The following is an 18,238-nucleotide window of genomic DNA, read 5'->3' as shown; positions in this document are numbered from 1 at the left end:
CTGATCTCTCTTTGGTACTGGCATTTCACTCTACAAAATGGTTACTATAGGCACTACTTGAAAAAACGGATCTGCAACACTGTGAGTCCACAATCAGACTATCACGATAATGTAAATATTACGGAACATTTTATAATTGGAAGAGTCTTCAACTCTTCAAAACTCTACTTATTTAAATAAATGACATTTTAGAAACTAAGTTTAAACTTGAAATAACACGACGAAAACTTTTGTACTAGTCTAGCATCCACAACAATCGAGCAACTGTTGTCTCTCTTAACTAAGTATGAAAGCTCTTAAATATTGTATCAGTCAAGGGTAAGCCTGTGTGTGCATGTTGAAATGACGTAGCATAAAGTTTTGTTTTCGTTCAGGATTGAACCCAGCATCTAATAGGATTGTTAACTAAGCACAATAATACTTTACATATGAAATATTTCTCTGGTAGCGAGATGACAATCTGAAATGTTGAGACAAAGAATTTTGTTCCTTTCCCGGGATTTGAATCCAACACCTATCATTGTTTTCTAGCCACAAATACACGCTAAACATCTGCTTAGTTCACCAGTAGCAAGATGTGCACATGTCTAAGTGGAAATAAGTTCTGTGCGGGGTGGGAATCTAAGCCTGCACGCAGCATCGTTCTTGACTGCACACAAGGAGACGTTGATTAACGAATTATTTTGCCAGTTGCTAGGAGTGACATGTTTTAATCTGAAATGATGGCTTGAAAAGTTTTGTTTGTGACGGAGTCCAAACCAACACCAACTGTCGTCGCTGACGAGACACGCAGAGGCGATAAAAATCATAATTACTTTTCTCCTTTAGTTTGATGTGCACATACTACAATTTCAAATGACACAATGAAAATCTTCGCAGCCGACCACGATTGCAACAGATGGTAATTACTATGTACATACCCCTAGGAAGCATTTCTTAGCTCAAAAGACCTTCATTACATCTGATGCGTACTGTTACATTCTGAGGGCTCACATTAGCCTTTCATTGTACTTTTTCCTCAGGACCAACATTTTCTTTTTATAAAGCTATGGCCCAATGGTTCAAATGTCCACCCAGCCCTCCTGATTTACATTTTCCTTTATTTCCTTAAATCGATCAACACAAATGCTGAGACTTTTCCTTTGAAAGGGCCCTATCGATTTCCTTCCCCACACTTGGGATATGTAGATTTTGCTTTGTCTCTCATGGTCTTGCAATCGATGTAAGTTTGGCCCTAAATTACTTTTCTCTTTCTTCCTCAACATTTCCTATTTAATTCAAGTGTCACACGAAAGTTAATTGGTCGCTTGACAGTAATCAACTGGGCTATACTGATAAACCATCACATGAAAACAATCCTATCGAAATGGGAAAACTGTTTTCCGATGTGATTTCTTCGACACACTTACCACATACATGCACAAAATATTTCGTGTAACGTTTTCGAATGCATGAACAACAATCCTTACAACCTTCAAAAATACAATTCATCACTCGAAGAAAAATTTACAGCTTCAAATAAAAAATTACAATTGATAAATATATTGCAACCTGTATGAGAACACATCAAACAAAATCTCTACGACCTTATGCGTGGATCTCCTCGTTTCAGTTAATTATTCCTCTTTAGGCTGCATGCATCAATGTAGTACGCTACACGAGAAAAAACTTTTGCACTTTCTTACGCAATTGCATGATTCCTTTTTCTAGGCCTCCTTCCACACCCCTACATTCTTTGATATATTTTTCAACGTGGAATCTATCTGGAGGGATCATCTGTACTATGTAAACTACATTTACTGAAGACAAGCCTCGTCTTTGCCAAGATCGATGGTGTTAACAATAACAGAAGAAATTATAGTAATGAATGACATCTTCCAAAAACTAATTTATTGGATAAACGAAGCTGCTTAGTAAGTTAATACCACCTCACACCGAAAAATAAATTGCTTCTGAAAATATAATAAGGGAAAGACACTTCCAGAAAAACAATGGACCCATTCTCAGAACACAATATTGACTGTATGTGATTGACTTCCTTATAAACCAAATGCATCTCTTCTCTTAGTAAAATTATAAGCCTCTAGCACAAAAATTAAACACTAGACAATAATTAGCTGCCCTTGACACAATTACACAGTACTGCGGTTATAAATATGACAACAATATCTGGAGAACGTTCTGGAATTTGATTGATTCTTGTCGCTGAGTTTACTTTGTATGATCCAGTGCTGGTGTAACCATAAACTCTTATAAAGTCACAGCTGCTCAGATGGGAGACAACACTTCCTGCAGAAATTTCCGCTTCTTACGATAATGCCAGTAGTGCAGCTGACCGTTATGTTGTTTTATTTCAGCGATTACAAAATCAAGTCGAAAGCACACACTGAGTAGCTGAGGCAATTAGTGAACATCGATATGGATTAAAAAGGGAAAGAATGAATGCTCATCCAATGAGGAGCATCATTTGTTAACTGCAGAGCAATGGTACAGCACTGAGAGTAGTTCAGTGGTCTGTTGAAATGACTCTAGCTTCATATGCATAAGGTCTGTGTTCGAGTCACTGATCAGCCAAACACTTAACACGTACGAACAGGCCCTCTTCAGCTCTGGTAACTTCTCTCATACGACTTAAGGTTGCACTTTTCTTCCTAACCTACAATAAACACGACGTGCCTTCACTACCTACTGGAGGAGAGTCAGTGTAGGTTGGGCCATGACAGAGGCAGAAGTCCAGCAAGTGGAAGCTCGCCATTAACCTTCCTTATACCAGAAATTTTATTTCATTACTGAACCAGTTGTCATGTAAAGTGACAGGGGACGTATTCCTGAGATATTGAAAACTTTGGTACTGACCTGGGAGTCCAACTCAGACATCCCTTTGCCATGTCTTACACTTTTCGGACAAAACAGTTCCATCGTTTTGTGTTGTTCCCAACATACCAAAGTCATCCAGGTTTCAATTAAAAGCGCAGGTAAGGTTTTAAACAGTGGTCGGGTACAGAAATTTCTATTGGGTGATTTCAGGTTGTGGCATTTGCACTGAAAATCATAGGTGAAAAGCAATTATGTTTTTTAATATTTCTGCATGCAATGTCAACAACAGCGATTGATGCGGGTTTCGACTCTCAATCAGGCACAGAACTTTTTATCATATCATTTCAGATTTATAAATTACACTCCTAGTTACAGGTGAAAAACTGTTTCACAGTGAACACCTCTTCGTGTGACGTCAGTTCGTTCAAAATGGTTCAAATGGCTCTGAGCATTATGGGACTTAACATCTATGGTCATCAGTCCCCTAGAACTTAGAACTACTTAAACCTAACTAACCTAAGGACATCACACACATCCATGCCCGAGGCAGGATTCGAACCTGCGACCGTAGCGGTCACGCGGTTCCAGACCGGACGCCTAGAACCGCGCTGCCACACCGACCGGCACGTCAGTTCGTGATGGCATGTACAGTGTTCAGTGTCCCAGTCGGCACAGAACTTTTCCTCGCCTAATTCCTAGGTCAGACAGGAGCATATCTCGCTAGTGGTGAAGTAAACCGACATTGTACATCTATACGTGGCTAGGAAACAACGATGATATGTGCCGGGTTCGAAATGCAGTAAGGCAACACTTTGTTGTGTAATCATTTCAGTTTCATCATCTGTCTAGTGGCGAAAAATTTCGATTCGTACCATTTTATTGTGCTCCATTCACAATCCCTGCCCAAAACAAAACTTCATGCAACAAAATGTTTGAACATTCACACACGCTGGTACATGTAGTTGAAGTGATTGTCAAGATCTATCGTGGTTATTTAGCAGAGACAGTAGTGCCTGGACTGGAGTCCTGGATCCCAGTCCAGTACAAATGCATGTCGTTTGAAGCTGAATCTTGCCTTTTTCTAATGTCATCTATTGTGTTCAACTTGAGTTTACAAGCATTGAGGACTGATAACGCTCCTTGTTACAGTTTCTCAACTATGAAGTCTAATTTTCGCTGAAGATGTTCTCAAAAAATTGGTTCAAATGGCTGTAAGCACTATGGAACAACATCTGAGGTCGATGTCCCCTGGACTTAGAACTAAGTAAACCTAACTAACCTGAGAACATCACACACATCCATTCCCGAGGCAGGATTCTAACCTGCGACCATAGCAGCACTGAAGAGCCTAGAACCGCTCGGCCACCGCGGCCGCCTAAGAACTTCTCAGTTACTGCTTATATTGACTGTGTAGACTGTGTGCATTAGATGCCCAGACTCGTTTGAATCAGACAGGAAATAACTATATTGAGTTTACTTCGCTTCACTAATAACAGTCACTGAAGAATCCATTTTAAAAACAGCAAATCGAAACAGTTCTGTAGAAGTCACGAATTAACATGGGCCTGGTGGGAGAAATTAACGTGAAAGGTTGTCTGTATAATTTTATGTGTTATATAGGTGTGTGAGAAAACTGTCCCTCGATCTCGAAAGAAACATTTTTATTTCTATTCATAGAAAGAAGATTGACTTAAAAAAGGAAAAGTTACTGAACATTTTTGATAGTTGTCCATCAAGCGCAAATAGTAAATTTATTTCCATAAAAAGGTGTATCCACATTTTGGGAAACACACTTTGGCTAAAAAAAATGTGCGGGACTGGTGGTGTTTACACTGACACACACACACACACACACACACACACACACACACACACGGCACGCTGTCGTCACACTGCTCCAGCGATAGCCGAGTCCCTCCAGACTGGAGGACAGGGGGCGCCACACATTCAGACAAACGTCGCCACTGGTGGCCACGCCCATAACACAGCCAAAAGTGTCCACACGTGACTATTTAGACGTCGACAGACGCGTACAACGGGGGAGGAGGTACGACCAAGACTGGAACACTGCCATACAAGCGTCACATCATTAGCGTACAACAAGGTATAAAGTTGTCAACGAGCAGATTTCAAAAATGGCTCCGAGCTCTATGGGACTTAACATCTGAAGTCATCAGTCCCCTAGAACTCAGAACTACTTAAATATAACTAACCTAAGTACATCACACACATCCATGCCCAAGGCAAGATTCGAACCTGCGACAGTAGCGGTCGCGCGGTTCCAGACTGTAGCGCCTAGAACCGCTCGGCCACTCCAGGCGGCCGAGCAGATTTGTTGAGTTACATGAGCAACTGGCAATTTGAGGCGGAATGGTAAGTACCTTATGTTGGTAGTTTTGCGAACTTGAGTAGAGTAAAATTGTAAACGAACATGTGTAAATCTTACCAACGCAACCAAACGTCGACCTTGTAACTGCCTTCTACAGCTGCAGACAAAACAGAATCTGAGGAGCAAATGTTAATTCACTTGTCTGCTAAGACGTAACAGTCTCCTGAAAACAATAACAGACGAAACTTCGAATGGGAAAAGAGGCAGAGTAACAACGCAGCTGAAATACCTCGTTGAATTATGAAAGATGCCAGTTGCAACTGTACAGCAGAAGTGAAGGGACCAGAGACGTGGGGACTGGAGATCCACTACCAGACGCGATTAGAGTGCACACTAAAACACACACACACACACACACACACACACACACACACACACACACACACACCGTTAGCGTTGAATCAATGTTGCTTCCGTCCTAACCAATTTCACTCCATGTTTACCACATGTGTAGTTTACATAACAGCAAAAAGTGACAAACATAGCAAATTCTTTCTATCTCAGTGTCAGATCACTCTTTCCTCAACACACTCATACAGAACTCGCAAACCTGCGACTGATGAGAGTTTTCTGACTCAGTATCTCAGAGTTTCCAGTGACGTGTTATGCCTGCTCAGGAACACTACTGCGGTAACGCAGGACTGACTTCATCGACTGGATGTCAAAATGTTTTGATTCGTATACTGAATGTAAATTAGCACGGGACCTTGCCGTTTAATGTCTTCTTCCACATATTTATAGTTCCAAGTGACTTCTGTCACACAGACAACACACAGAAACGAAAGTAGTTCTGACAGATTACTAGCAGGTGTTATACCAGTTTAGAACTTTGTAGTCCAGCTCGTGTGACTTCCTTCACAGAGCCAAAGTCATGCTGTCTGAGGAGTTTGTTTGCCTTCGACCCTTTCTTTTTTTCTCCACTTGTACAATTAACGCTTCGATTTAGGATAGCGTTTACACCGAGACAAGCTGGTATTTACCGAGCGAGGTGGTGCAGTGGTTAGCACACTGGACTCGCATTCGGGAGGACGACGGTTCAACCCCGTCTCCAGCCATCCTGATTTAGGTTTTCCGTGATTTCCCTAAATCGTTTCAGGCCAATCCCGGGATGGTTCCTTTGAAAGGGCACGGCCGATTTCCTTCCCAATCCTTCCCTCACCCGAGCTTGCGCTCCGTCTCTAATGACCTCGTTGTCGGCGGGACGTTAAACACTAACCACCACCACCAAGCTGGTATTTGAAACACTGGAAGGTTTGCAACGGAGTAAACTGACGGACCGTGAGTACTCTTGTCGTTTTGGTCTTACGTTTGTACTGTTCTGCAGTGTGACTCATTCTGCAGTCCAGACCTATTTTGACAACGTGTGTGTAAGGCACAGCACGTAACGCGACACCCACCATCTGGCCTCTGTGCACCTGAGACACGGTCCCATACCAACACTCCTGCGCTAACTTTTCCCAACGACAAGAGCGTAAATCGATCCACTGCTCAAGTGAACCGAAAACCTTATAGCGATAGATTCAACAGATCACATTACAAATAAGGAAGCTATACATCTCCCTAGGTGTTACCTCATGTGTAGCCTACACTTACGACAGATTGTCACACTGACCTCTTTCAGCTGAAGGAAACAGTTTTCCACCTTTGGAAGGTGAGACGGGTGGTCGAACACAGAGCAGACAGAAAGGAATCGCACAGTGGGCGCGGGGCAGGGGCCAGCGAGACCGCTGCAGAGGCGTCGCAGGCAGCCGGCTGGCGGGGGCGGCCGCCCCTGCTGTGTGCAGAGCTCAGCTCGCAGGCAGACACACACACACACACACACACACATAGAACTCGCTGACAGGGGGAGGGACCGCGGCTACCCTTCAACGCCGGCATCTGTGGTATGTGCAGGCCTCCGCCGCAAATGAAAGTGAGCGACATAGCAGCTCCGTACAGCCAAGCGAACTGCGACATGGTTCGGTCGCTGCGTGAGCCAGTCATGGCAACCTGGTTCCCAGGGGGCGGTTGGGGCAGTGGGAACAGTTTAGAACAATAATCTCAGGATCGTGAGTACGAGTCCCTCTGCGGAAACTTATCGATTTTTTAAAATTTATTTCCATTTAACTTTTAAAGTGGAATTGATCTTCCTCAGTATTCTGAAACATTAATACTGTCTAATCAAGTCTGTCATGTGTTTATGTTCGTGCAAGAACCGACGGAATATTCGATAAATAACTTTCCTGTCACTCTCTGCGCTACTTACATTTCAAAAAACCCAAAGTAAGGCTCAGCACATGGTGAATGTTAACATTTTGATAAAACGGAAAGGCAAACAAATCCACAAATATACGACGAGATTTTTCAAGCTAAACGATCGCCGTCGTGCACTGTTGAAAGTGATTCTTCACGAAATGCAGTCCGCCGTCGTCAGGCACAGAATTTGATCAAAAAGCTTCACAACCATTCTTGTCTCATCGTGAGAGAAAAGGAAATGACATCCAAAGAAGACTGCGTCAAAATATATTCCATTCTACATCACCAGCTATCTTCGGCAATATTTGGCGAAATGATGCGTTACGTGTGGTTTGCTGCCAAGCTACGCACTGAGGGAGGACTTTTTATGTATCTAAATCAAGTCTGTTTTCCTCGGAAATCCTAAAAACAAGCATGTAGCTGTAAAAATTTAGCGTTTGCAGCATGTGTAAGATGCCGAGAATATCACTGCTTTCCGTATTTTTGAGACGAATATTGGCCCAGCACTTGTAAATCATCAACTGTAAAATGTTAAAAGTATCTAATTTTACACACAAAGTTCTCGTACACGCCCTACAATCAATCCTAGAAATTTACGAGAGCGTGCTGAAAAGCAGCGCCTCCGAATTTTTTAATCTGTTACCAACATCGGCTGAGGTATTACACGTCGAGCACGTTACTCTGTCACTTTACCGCTTCGCTGACACCTGTTACAACCGTCTGCCGCTAGAGGGCTGTGATTTGTAGCGAGTGACATGGCGCTGTGCAACGTAATTACATTCGAGCGTGAGAAACGGTTTGCTGTACTTCAGTTCCTGGCCGCAGCAGAGTCCGCCGACACACGGAGCGCCCCCTCTTTCCACGTCACACAGCCCGACCTCACACGGGCGCCGCGACGTTTCCGACTCCCCGACGCCCTGGAGCCACTGCCGTCCGTCATCCTCCGCACAGTCCCGACTTGGCCCACGACTATTTCCATGTGCGCCAGAAAAATGGCTCTGAGCACTATGGGACTCAACTGCTGAGGTCATTAGTCCCCTAGAACTTAGAACTAGTTAAACCTAACTAACCTAAGGACATCACAAACATCCATGCCCGAGACAGGATTCGAACCTGCGACCGTAGCGATCTTGCGGTTCCAGACTGCAGCGCCTTTAACCGCACGGCCACTTCGGCCGGCGTGCGCCAGAAACTTAAAGAAATGCCTTCGAGAACTTTGCTCTGGTGGTGGTGAAGTGGTGCGTGGAGAACTGAGGTCGTGGGTTCGTCAACAAAGTCAAACATTTTACAGTGGCGGCGGCGAGAAACTGGCCTGTTGTTGGGAGAAACGTGTTCGTCGCAAGAGTGGCTGTGTTGATTAATAGAAGCGTAGACATAAGGATAAAAATGTAGGTAAAGTTTGATTTATTTAAAGCGCTTTAATTACTTTCCCATTGGCTATTATGCCTTTTATTAAAATATTAATAATCACAATGCCCTGAGTATTATTCCAGTTTATTTGCAGTGTGACATACATAATAGAAAAAACTAAAAAGATTGCACGTAGAGACTCGATCCCAGGAACCTCGGATTAAAGCTCTGGTGCACCAACTGCTTGCTGGGTGCTGTGCTGACACAGATAACTCATTCCTCTCCGACCCGCGCCAAAAAACCTAACGTCTGCTAAGCGCTTGGTCTTCTGGAGCCCCCATTTATGTCATTTTGATTTCTGGCCGAGCCCTGCATAGACTATAAATTTGGAGAGAATCAGTGTCGACCAGCAAGTGAGCTGCCCTTGTGTGTGTAAAGTAATATACAGACCTCTGTTCGAGAGGCAGAATAATTTCTGGAGGCAAAAATGCAGACGATCTGAAATTATTCAACCTTACACTTTCCCAAATTTCCTCATTTATGTACGCATCTGGCACCTCTTGGAATATAAGAGAGATCATTTTCTGCATTGAAGAGCAACCCAGCAGGCAGATGCAGGAGCTAAGTGAAGAACATTTGGATCATCATTTATTTGTCATATTGCTTTTAGTGGCGGCAGTCTCTGAAGAGATGCCTGGCACACGTTTGATGCAGCTCCTTCCATTTGAGCAGAGGGGTGCGTCTTCAAGGGAACTGGATACTGTCAGGAAAGAAAGGCGTCCGGGAGCGACTGGCTGTGTCCTACAGTAAGGGACCAACCTTGGCGTTTGCCTAAACTGAAAATGAGAATCCACTGATAATCATTTTCGGCGTTGGCGGCGGATGGATTCAGACCATCTCGCCTCCCGAATCCAACGATTGCTAGCTCAGCGGTTCAATTCGCAGACCTACTGGAAGTCTGTGGAGAATGTAGGAAAACCGGTGGTTGTACACTGTTTTACAATAAAATGAAATGCATCCTGTGCGGCTAGTCCCGGAGGAGGTTCGAGTCCTCCCTCGGGCATAGGTGTAAGTGTTTTTCCTTTGGATGATTTAGGTTAAGTAGTGTGTAAGCTTAGGTACTGATCACCTTAGCAGTTAAGTCCCATAAGATTTCACACACATTTGAACTTTTTTTTTAAATGCATCGCAACAAACGATGGAATTTATTTTCCTTTACATTGCGTGTTTAGTCATTTGACAGTGCATAAATGAGTGCTTATTTTAACATTTAATTGTGCATGGAATTGCTGGCTTGAGGGGAGAGATGAAGGGCGCTGCCGGCTTGGAGGAATTCAAGCAGCCCGCTTTTGGAAACGAACGAATTACAGAATGTGTTGTCATCGTTCCGCTCTCCAACCACCCCCCCCCCCCCCCCCCCCGAAAATAACTGATACTACCCAAGTGACCAGATTCGGTGATAATTTGCCATTTCCTCTACTAATGACAGAATACTCAGCAATTTTTTTTTTTTGAAGTAATACAGCCATCACCATTTAGGCGATATTTTTCTTTATCAGCGCGATTTTTGAGCAACATAGCTGAATCCAAGTGTATTTTTATTCACTGATTTTAATTTAATGTTATTTTCCATGATATTTAGCGCTCCTTAGCCTTGTGAAATAGTGAAATATTGCAACCCCAAAGATGTACTTGCCTCCAAATAGCGACTCCATGCTAAAATTGAACTGCTGTAGGCAGGTAATTAGGCTATTACGGTAGTGCGTACATACTCTCAACTTACCATAACGCTGGCGGACGAACCAAAATTGGCTTGTCTCTTCTTTCTTGTCACTAACTTCAACTGAAATTACCGATTGAATTGGTTAACAAAACTGAACTCAAGCAAGGCCAACAATTGGTTTTGGCTACTGATAGTGCGAATTCCCCTTTCCGTCATGAGATTTGAAAATCAAAATATCTTTAAATTTCACTACATGGCAACTACGTGGTTTAGATGATAGCGGAGGGTGTGTGTGTGTGTGTGTGTGTGTGTCTATAAATTACGGTACGCATGGTCTAGGCGTAACGTATTTGACAGATAACCAAGACGTCCTTCGTCTTCGGTACCAATCTCGCCACTGATTAAATTTTGAATAAAAACCATCAGCATAGGCGGCCGAAGACTTCCAGCATAGAAAGTCACCCTCGTTCGGCCAGCGGCCTTGTCAGAGAAGGCGGAGGAGGGGGCAGAGGTCCAGGGCGCCCTCTCGCTTCTGAAAGGCCGAAGAATCTGCCACGATCGACGCCATGAGGATGCAGAAGGCAATGGAAACCACTGTGTTGGTACTTAGTAGGTGATAAAACATTTTGTCACTGCAAAAATTTGTAAGAGAAAGTACGGATTTGTCGGTAAAACTTAACTACAATTCTATAACAGAAGCATTATAATCATTGAGAATGACAGAAAAACATGACAAGAAAAGGAAAAGAAAATCTTAACCATCTTTTTTGTTACTCTTTTTTTGCGAGATGGCCTTCTGGCTTGTTCTAGCGAATGTCTGAACTGAGCGGAACTCTTGATTTGTGTGTTAATGTACTCCACACTGCATCAGAGACATCGTACAGTCGAAACCGGTTGTAACGACGTAGAAGGAACCGAGGGTTACGGTAGTTACATCCGACAGTTGCGCAAACCGGTTTTTGCTTTGGTTTTTGACAAAATTTTCGTGTCTGTAAGTTTTAGGCTGTCATGGAGTTGACTGTTGAAAAAGTAGCACAGATACAGAACACAAACAGTACCTAAAAAGCAATATTTGTGGAGAGGGACTGAAGAATATTGTGCAGTATGTGCAGCAATAAAATGGCATCAAAACTCGAAAACCTCCAATAAGTGAAGAAAGAAGGAGCGACAATGTAAACTGCTCACTCACGTCGGACATGGTCTTGGACAGTGAACGAGATAAAGTGTTGGGCACTTTTAGAACCTGCAGTTACTGCTGTGTGGCAGAGCAGTCAGGAAGGAATCACCTGAGCTTCAGTCAGTGTTTCATGAAATTTAACCAAGAGTACCAAGGTGAAGACAGACCACTCTGTACATACGTTACAGGCAGGCCTACACTTCCTCCTAAGTTTCTCTTTAAAATGTTCTACAGGTGATGAAGACTACTGAAACACTGGAAATACTTAACACATGTGGCCACAAGACATCAATAACGAATACACTGTTACTCCATCTCTGTTCTATGAAAAAATAACACACATTGGTGTTTAATTTTCTAGTTTTCTATGACCACAGCATCGTCAATGTTGTTACATTTTTCATCAGTTGCCTTAACTTTAAATGCAGTACACTAACGAGTACTACAATATACTTTCCTACTGAAAGTAATCTGTTATAATAGTTTGCTTTTCGCATCTAAGATGTGCGTACGCATTTTGCATTTGACGATGTATTCCTTGCGACACCTGATTTGAAGAGAACAGTCTGCAGAAATCGAATGTTTGAAAGAAAGTGCTACGTCCCGAAATACCCAACAAACAAAAATTAAGATTTGACCTTACAGCCGAAGCATTTCTTCGAAAATGGAACAAAAATCTTAATTTTATACGATAAGTCGCAAAAAGAGCTGCCGTACTAAGCGACTTTTTAAATATAGCGTTCACACACGGTTTAGATTTTAGATTTTAGTGTTATAACCAACAAGTATGTATCCACAAGGACGTGTGGCATGTAATTGAGAAAGAGGCGTGATGATTTCTCCATTGGCAAAAGATTCCGGATCAGTCCGGCATTTCCATCCACGGGAGACGACTGTCAGGGGGAGGTGCCTGCAAGAAAAGGTGGAATAACGAACGAAAGGGTTGCGTTGTATGACCTGTGGCAAGAAATGTCGGAAGTTTGATCGTGGTGGGGAAGGTGAAAAATCTGAAATAGCAAATGCTAAGGCTCAGTCTGATAAAATGGGGGTCAGTGAATCGAAATGGGAAGAAGACAAGGATTTTGATCAGACGAGTATATGGCAATATCAACTACCGCAGAAAGTGGTAAATTGGAGTAGGGTTCGTTATGAACAGAAAGGTAGGATAGAGAGTGAATTACTGCAAAGAGTTCGGTGACAGGGTTGTTTTCATCAGAATCGACAGCAAGCCAACACCGACAACAATAAATAGTTCAGGTACACGTGCCGACGTCAGAGTAGAAGACGAAGACAACAGAAAGTATATGAGGATAATGAATCGGTGATTCAGAATGTAAAGAGAGATGAAAGTCTGGTAGTAATGGAGGGACTGGAATGCGGATGTGGTGAGAGGGAGGAGAGGCAAGGGTAACAGGAGAATATGGTATAGTAGGAACGAGAAAGAAGAAACACGAATTGAGTTCTGCAATAAATTTCAGGCAGTAATAGAGAATACTCCGTTCAGGAGGAGGAGATATACTTGGAAAACGCCCTGATATACAGGAGGATTCCAGTTAGATTACACTGTGGTCAGGAAGAGATTCCGAATTCAGGTATTGGATTGTAAGGCGTACCAAGGAGCAGACATGGACCCAGATCATAATGTAGTAGTGGTGAACAGCAGCCTGAAGTTTAGGACACTAGTCAGGAAGAAGCAATGTGCAAAGAAGTGGGAAGTACTAAGATATGAAGAGATACGCTTAAAGGTCTCTGATGCTATAAATACTGCAGTAATGTATAGCTCATTAGCTCGTTCAGTGAAGTAAGTATGGACATCTCCGAAAAGGGCAGTCACAGAAGAAAGGTGAACATAAGTTCTAAACTGCATACCTTACGAGCTAACAGCAGTTTTTCATGTTCCACAGTGTGGGATTAGCATTAAATAGTTTATCTCTCACTCTTTGTAACGTGTCAGTCGTTTAAGAATACGTTTATACTTGTGGAAAAGAGTAGTCACTTGTGTCCTGGCAGCAAAGTTTAATCATCCCCAACGTGAACGTCGTTTCGACATCGTGAGATTTCTGAGCTGCAACGACTATCGTTCATTACGTTACTTCTTCAGTTTGCATACATTCTCGCAAATCCACCGCTATCTTTCGTTGGTAACGATGAGAATAAATAACAGTTGTCACCATGTATCAGCTATGTGTAGGCATTAGGGAGTATTTCGAGCCACGGAACATAGGAGTTTTGGAAATGGAAAATATAGTTTAGAAAATGCTGCTTGTTCCAGATGTCGGTGCAGAAGCTCAGCGTGACTCACGACAAATACGCACGGGCAGTCCAGCCACGCTGTGTTCCCTGAAAAATTCCAGAAATCGTAGACAAACAAGGGTATAGACGAGAACTCCGCAAGGGGAAGTGAGACCTCATCTTGGAATGGTCAGAAGTAGCAGTAGCAGTCCTGCGAATGAATTAGGAGGCAAGCCCGCCAAAGAGCGAGCTCGAGAAAGTACAGTACATAGCTAGAGGGGAAATTTAGCGTCAGTGATGAAATTACGGATACTGTGAGAAAGGGAAGTGGGAATGAGTGGTCTGAAACCACAAAAGAGACGATGGCAGAATTTTTTCCGCCAGTTCAATGTCGCCTTTGTAGCGGTTTACCATTGTCTAGTCTTACAGCTGTGTTGGTAGTGCAGGGGAGAGTAATGGCTCTCTCTGTTGTGTTGGCTGAAGAGCCAACACCGTGTTACGAGAGGAGGCAGAAATGCACGCGTTTTAGCTCACGCAGGCTGGCGTGAGGAGGGAAGGACTATATTGACGAGAGGTCTGGAAAATGACAAGGAATTAGAATTCAGAAAGCGGACGGAATTAGTTTGATACTTAACTTTAATCCATTAATGATGAACGTCGCTCTTGACGCTACATGATTAACAATATTATTTGTTCAGAATACAGTCTTGAAGTAATTAGTTGCAGTAACTGAATATGGCGCCTTGCTAGGTCGTAGCAAATGACGTAGCTGAAGGCTATGCTAAACTGTCGTCTCTGAAAATGAGAGCGTATGTAGACAGTGGACCATCGCTAGCAAAGTCTGCTGTACAACTGGGGCGAGTGCTAGGGAGTCTCTCTGGACCTGCCGTGTGGCGGCGCTCGGTCTGCAATCACTGATAGTGGCGACACGCGGGTCCGACGTATACTAAGGGACCGCGGCCGACTTAAAGGCTACCACCTAGCAAATGTGGTGTCTGGCGGTGACACCACACTCTCCACTTTGCTGAGGCTTTTGGGTGTGGTGGTCTAGCGGTGGGGCGCGTGCCCAGAAACCTAGAGGTCGCTTTATCGAGTCCCAGCCGCACCACAGACATTCTGAGCCTGCCTAGGAGGAGGTGACGGGAGATTCTTTTACACCCGGACCAGAGATTTCGACTGAGGAAAGGTAATGAAATACTGTACAAAGTTACAAAAACTGCACCATTTCATCCCCTGAAGGCTGTGTATTACATTTTCTTCTGTGAAAATATACTGACGTAGATAGTTCACTTTTACAAGGCCTCCAGAGTGCTCTCTGCACGTGTTTCGATAGTACTCTACTGTAATAGCAGTTACTAACTCGCCACTCTGGTCTGTTGACCTAGGATGTAGTCCCCTCTTCTCTGCAACTAAGTTAGGGGCATTGTCCAAAAATCAGTCCCACGCAAAGTCGTATAACACGTGGCAACTACAGCTGCTCCTCGAGTATCCCTTGGTGTGCCGAAACAGACTTTAATCCTCCAATTTCTCATCCGAGAATTCACCCTGCCACGTTTATTACGCTCTTAATGCCGTGTTATCCTGTTTAACGAAGAAGCTGTGCTAACGAGAGATCGCCACAGCCAATAAATTCGCATAATTGGTCAAACACGTCGGCGATACCGGAAATTTTAACGTGCGTGTCAGCTACACACACACATATTTCCCTTTTAGAGGAAGCTTGAACTCGTCATCGCAAACTGTCGTAGTGCGGACAATGTGAAAAGACGTCAGTACTGACTGTATGTTACACTCCAGTGCGGGACCCACAGTGGCAGAGCGCTTCAAGCGAAGACCTGCAGTGACGTCTCAACCAAGTGTCCTGAGCGAGCTAAACTGTAATGGATGGCGGTACTTCAGTATGCCGTGTACAGAGCGGAGAGTCACGAGGTTAAAACTGTTGTCCGACAGCCAAACATTAGTCTGAGATTATCCTGAAGTGCTTAACCAAAATATGCTTCGAGCAGATAGATAGACTGCTGACGCGTGAGAGCATCAGCGTTCTTAAGTCTGTAATAAATTAGTAAAGGTGTTAGGAAAGGTAGGATACACTTCGTTTAGCAAGAGTTACAGGAAACAAATGACGAAAGATGTCAGTACTCAACATCAAATATTCAGCTGTGGGAACCGAGATGTGAAATGTGGTGTCACCGCCAGACACCACACTTGCTAGGTGGTAGCTTAAATCGGCCGCGGTCCATTAGTACGTGTCGGACCCGCGTGTCGCCACTGTCAGTACTTGCAGACCTAGCGCCACCACATGGCAGGTCTAGAAAGACGGACTAGCACTCGCCCCAGTTGTACGGACGACATTGCTAGCGACTAGACGTACGAAGCCTTCCTCTCATTTGCCGAGAGACAGTTAGAATAGCCTTCAGCTAAGTCCATAGCTACGACCTAGCAAGGCGCAGTTAACCATATCTGGAGAGAGTCTTACTTGTATTCACCATAGAGATGTACCACACAAGAGAATAAAGTTAAGTATATGAGACGCTCCGTTCTTTTCTTATTAGCATTCATTGAGCATCCTGTTTCAGACTTCACGATATTCTGGGTGAGATTATAGCGTGCCTATTCGGCCCGTCTAAATAACACTGTGTCGGCACTTCTGTCGACACATAACATGAAGCAGAAATGGAAAACGTCGGAAGTATTGCACAATACGCCACAGTCGAGTATATGCTGAGTAATGTCGTGACGAATGGGGAAAAATCCACCGTGGTCCCATACCCGTGTCGTCACATTTTCTACGACAGCAAAGAGAGTTTCACCTCCGATTTAAGCGAATTCATAGTTGATAAGCAACAGCTCAATAAAACCAAATGAAGTGTTAAGATGGCACTGTAGGAAGCGTTCGATTAGTTCGCATACCAAATATTGCCAACCGATCTGACTACAAATCATAAGAATTGTTGCTCTTACGTAGTCTATGGCGGGTTAGACGTCATCTGTTCAGCCGCTCAGTGACCAAACTGAGACTGAAACGTAAGACAAAGAAAAACGAAAAACTGAACTCGATCTTCGGAGGTTCTTCCACAGCTCTATATCTTAATACAGTTCCTCCTTTCAGTCATCGCAATGACACCGAAATGCCCTTGATGGGATAAGTGATAGAATATAAGAATGAACTGAAAGTGCTCGACAGACAAAAGGCATCTGGACCAGATGGCATACTTGTGAGACGCTACAGCGATCGTACAACAGAACTTATTGCCCAAACACGAGTGGTTTCTCGTAGGTCACTGGATCACCAATGGGTGCCAAGCTGTTGGGAAATAAAAGCGCGGCTCATCCACGTTTTCGAGAACGCTCGCTGGACAGCTGCAATAAATTATAGGCCTATGTCACCGACGTGTGTCTGGTGTAGAACTATGGAACACGTTTTACGCTCAGGCGATACTCCACACACACACTGTACTGATCCGCCTGTCAGAGCCAGTGCACGGAGCAGGAATATGCCGCCAACAGGGATCTTGCGCACCTCATCTCGCTCTGTTCGTTCACGAGATTCAACCCACCACGGCCGCAGGCGCTTCGGCTGATTCCGTCTTCGTTGACTTCCGCAAGCCATTGGCTACAGTTCCGCACTCCGTTTAGCGAGCGAAATACGAGCCCGCCGAGTGTGGGACCAGGTGTGGGAGTGGATTCGGGGCTCGACGCGTTGTGCGGGCTGGGACGACATCGACAGGTGGAAAGGCCAGTCCGGCAGTGTCCAAGCGGGGGAGTTGCAGGGCCTTGACTGTGTACAGTGTGTGTGTACAGCGTGAGTAACTTTTCCCACCGAGAATAACTCCGAAACTATGATAGGAGCTGAAACGTTTGTGGGACAAATGTTGCGTGGGACAACTGAGGCCATAATATGACGTTTGTTTGTTGTTGCTAGGTGGGGTCGCTTCAGAGATATGAAGCTCAACTTTGTTTTTTTAAATGGGATGCTATAGTTTGGTAGTTATTTTCTGATAGCGGCTATCGAGACGAATCCAATGGTGTGTAACAGTAAGGTCTTTGAAGGTCAACGCAGGTCACAAAGGTGGCATGAACGTCCGTTTATAGAAGGTGTTCAAAATGATGACCATTGGTATTAATGCAGTGCTGCAATCTTCTTGTCATGGGTTGAGTGGTATTCCTTATGACATCGGCATTTATTGAAGCACATGCTCTGACAATTCTCTCACACGTATCTTGAGGTGTAGTATGAATGTCTTGCCGACCGGTGGTGGCCGAGCGGTGCAAGGCACTTCAGTCTGGAACCGCGCGACCACTACGGCCGCAGGTT

This window comes from Schistocerca piceifrons, chromosome 11, assembly GCF_021461385.2.
Source record: "Schistocerca piceifrons isolate TAMUIC-IGC-003096 chromosome 11, iqSchPice1.1, whole genome shotgun sequence".
NCBI classification, from domain to species: domain Eukaryota; kingdom Metazoa; phylum Arthropoda; class Insecta; order Orthoptera; family Acrididae; genus Schistocerca; species Schistocerca piceifrons.
This window is presented reverse-complemented; position numbering follows the sequence as displayed.